Below are 4421 nucleotides of genomic sequence, written 5' to 3' on the forward strand. Positions count from 1 at the left end.
GCAGGTTAAAGAGAGATAAAAATCCTTCTTCGAAAGAGGAAGTTTTGTTTGATCCAGGGAATCCAGCCTCACATACAAAGATGTGTGAATTCCAAATCCACTGCTGAATTTGGATATTTTAATTTTTAGATGCAAATCAGAGAAAGTGGAGTGCTCACAGGATGAGTCAGAGAGAGTACCTCAGTGTGTGAAAAGACGCTGAGGCGGGGATGTGGAGAGATGCACACTTCCTCAGCAGAGGAGAATCCAACAGCTCTCTTCTGCTATAAGCAAGCTTTTCAATTTCTGTATTTGATGCTCTGATATCTTGGACCTTGCTGACCCTGTAGGACAGCTACTCTAAGCCAAATGGTCCTTAGAGATAGTAAGAAGCTCACTTGCAAACATATTTTTCATAAGTAAATAAACCAATTCAAAGCCCAATAACCCCAATCTGTGGAGTTCTCATAGCTCTGGCCATGTTCTTTAGTCCTGATCTCCCAGCGTCAGACAGCAGAGATGCGAAACATTCCTGGAGCCCACTGGAATCATTTAAATGAACATATCCTAAGTCTGCTTACCTTGCCTCACCCATTTATTCCCACAAAAAATACAGAAAGGCTCCTGTCTACATTACTCCCCACTGCCTTTGCCTCTGGGCTAACCTAGGGTTCCTCCTTGAGGTTCTCTTGGGATCTGATGCCATAACAGGTTCTCCTTTTAGTGGCAGTTATCTCCTGAACCGTTGTCCTTGGCACACCCGAGTAACAGTAAAACCTTTATCCTAAAATATTTTCCCAGGTCTAGAGAAAGAAGAAAAACCATAATGCAAGCCAAAGGCAACTAGGAAGGAGTTAACACACTGGTCAGGGAACATGTTGAGAATTGCCTTGGGAGGTACATGGGTTTTAAAGTATGGAAAAGGTTCAAATAGACTTTCTCCTGTGGATACTTATTTAACAAATGTTGCTCCCTTTTGCAGAAGCCTTGGTTGATTCCTTCCATAGAAGTCAGAACCTCACATGTCAAAGAACCAGCAACAGAGGTGCTCGAATTATATGAAAGGGAATGAGCTTAGGCAGGATTCACATGAATGGAAAACACCAATAATGGTAACGTCCTCCATGGGGCAGGATGGTGCTTGCAGCAGATTGTTCTTGGTGAGACCTGATTTCCCTTTCAAGGAGGTCTTGGAGGTGCAACACAGGGGTATAAGTTCTCTAAAAGACAGCAATCCAGTCAGCATGTATTGTGAAAGGAGAGTGATATCACACTCCCAGGAATCTCTTGAGGTTCTCTTGAGTGCCAACAGCATTTAAAGGTGTCTTATGTGTGAGCTGGATATTGAGATGGAAACATATAACTCCCGATCTGTTAGATGTCAAATGTGCTGACTTTGTGCTCTCATAATATTGAGTAATGAAGTCAAAACTAAAGGAGGGATTAGAAGAGTTTTATTAGAAGCAAGGAGGAGCAGAACAGCTAGTGGATTTTCAGGAAGGTCTCCAAGTGGGTGGCCATTGAAGCTATTTGTTAGGGGTAATTTATATAGTAAAATCACAGTATGAGAACAGTGTGGACAAACCACAATCAACCTACAGGATTACAAGTGTAGTTGTTTAGGAATATTGATCCAATAGGGTACATGGAAAGATTAAAGGAATTCTTGGTAGGAGAGGAGTATAGGTCCAGCTGATAGGGTCACTCACCATTGTGTCTGATGCCTATCTACGTCCACCGGGGCAGGTGGTACTAATTACAGAGCAATCTCAAATTATTGTTCATCTCATAGGCCTGGCTATTGCACTTCCACCCTGGGCCTGGCTCTCTTCAGATTTGCCTCCAAGCACAATCTTGATGTTTTGTTGTGTTGACTTCCTTGAGGGTCTAACTCCTCTCTGCGTACATATTAATTTCTATCTAACTTAGTAATTGACAATAGTATGATACCTTTGCAAATGAGTCATGTGGAAATCCTGCTTCCTCTTCTGCTCACTGTGTCTCTGGGTTGCTACATCTAACTCCCGGTGCCTGCAATTATGGGAGCGCTTACACATAAAATTTGAAAAATGAAAGTCTGTGAATGTTGTTCAAAGCTCTGATTCAAATAATAACTTAATGGATTTAATACCCCAAGAGTGTATTTCTAAAATATCGGCTAACTTTACAAATATGCCACAAACTATGATTTAAGTTTGCACTATGCCAATCTGACTTCTTACTGTCTTGTTGTTCCCTTTATCTATTAAATGGGATATATATTTAATATCCCTACGTCTATTGGCTATTGAATGAGCTTATGTAAGTAAAGATTAAAACCAGTGCCTGGTTGCCTGGTACTTAGTAGCTCTCAATAAATATTAGTTCTCGTTGATCACTAAGAAGTCCACAGGGCACTAAGATGCTACAAAGTAACTCACTGGATTATGTGAGGGCTAAGATGTTCTTAGGCTCCAGTGAAATGTGGAAGTTGTCAGGATTCTTTGGCTTCCTTTTAACAATGCTTAAGTTCTGCTCTAAAGGTCTCAGAGGTATGGTTACAGTCGAGGTTGGAGCTCACTCTTGGTGTTTGATGTTCAACTCTTTTGTAGCATCAACCAGGTTGTGGTAGCTCAAAAATCTTCAAGTCTGACACCCTAGAATCTGATAAAGAAGGACAGAAATTTCAGTCAGACAAATCTGACTGATTGAATGAATCCCAAAATTCATTCTAAGACACAGAAGCTAAGGACTCTGTTGGGAAAGTTCTTTTTCTTCCTGTTTCTGGGGCCAATTGTGTTACTTTTCAGAGCCAGATTCAAGGCCACCACCTATGAGCAAATTTCCACAACTGATTCAGACCAACTTTCAGTCTTTTGTCTACTCTTACTTCTGTTATAACATTGCTTTTCTTCTCAGATTAAATGACAGCTAAGACAATAGATTGCAGAGTATTGTACAGTGACTTTTAGGTTGACCTTTATGTCCTCACAAATTAGGCATCACAAGCTCCTCAGAGTCACAGACTTTATCTCATTTATCTTTGTATCCCAAGTGACAGAGTTATGACATGCAAAAGCTGCCCAGTAGATGTTAGAATAAGTGAATGAATTGAGGAAAATCCTCTGAGCATTGGTTTAGAAGTGGGGAAAAGGAATACCCATTTCACAGTATTCTTGTGTTGTTGTGGTAGGTGAAACACTGTCTGAAATTGTATACAGGATAGCTGTGACTCCAATACAATCCAGGGCTCCCTGTCTGGCACAAGTTCATCCTTCCTTTCCTCCAGCGTTCCTTTTTGGAGGTGACTTCTTCATCACGGTTGCTAAATCTGTCTTCCAGGGGGCGGGAGAAAGTCTGCAGCCCATGACCAGAAGCCTGGTTTTAATCTTCATTGTATATAATCTTTACTGTACATCAAGAGTTGGCTTCCTTGACCTCTTGGAAACTTTGTTAGACTCCGTAGCTACAATGTCCGAAATGATTATCTGGGTCTTCCTATCTTGGGCAAGGATTCTCTTAGAGCCAACAACATTATATATTTTTAAAAGGTGAGTACCCCCTCCTCATCAAATTCAGTTAAATATTTGGTGGAAACCTCAGAGAATAGGAGGAAATTTATGAAATATAACATGAACCTGCATAGCACTATTTTCAGTCCTGAGACTATTTCTAGACAGAAAAAAATCATCCTTTTCTTTCACAAAACACTCTGCTATACTGTATCTATTTTAATCTGTCAGAAATGTGGATTTTATTTATTCTTTCTCCTACTTTCCTTCCAAATAATTTCCATCATATGTACAACCTGGTCACTTGACCAACAGTGAGGGAGATTGGCTTCAGCTTCTGGCTATGGGCATCTCAATAAGACAACAGCTCTCTGTAACAAACATTCTGTGATATACGTGATATACGGGCATCTAAGAAAGAAATGGAAAGAACTGTGCTCTGCACACTTTTGGACAATCACATACATTGCCAGTCACACTAGATTGGGATGCATATTCCCTTCTGGACTGCTGCACAATGCGAGTGCTGCCATGCTGCAGCCTTTGGGGAAATCCTGGGCCTCAGCCCTGTAGGCAGACACAGTTGGGGAGCAATTTCCTCAATACATTTCACAATCAGTTTCATTCACCATGCCAGCATGCTGCAGATGGTGCTGCTGAGTTGCAGCTGCACAACAGATAGAAACTGTAAGGTACTGCAAGATGCTAGGAGATGCTGAGTGTGCATGGAGATTTTAAGTTTGCCTCAGGGCTCCAGAAGCAGCCAAGAGTGGTTGAGTGTAATGCAGTGAAGTAGTCTGTACACCTGCCAAGCATCTTCAGTGGGGGCTGTGCTCAGCGGTGACCTTAGGAGTCAGATTGAAATATCTGCCCATGACCCTGAGATGTGGAATAGAACATGGTCCTGAGTCCTGGACTTATTGTCCAGTTTATGTGTGACCATTTGTCTCT

This window comes from Octodon degus, unplaced genomic scaffold (assembly GCF_000260255.1).
Source record: "Octodon degus isolate 3935 unplaced genomic scaffold, OctDeg1.0 scaffold00176, whole genome shotgun sequence".
NCBI classification, from domain to species: Eukaryota; Metazoa; Chordata; class Mammalia; order Rodentia; family Octodontidae; genus Octodon; species Octodon degus.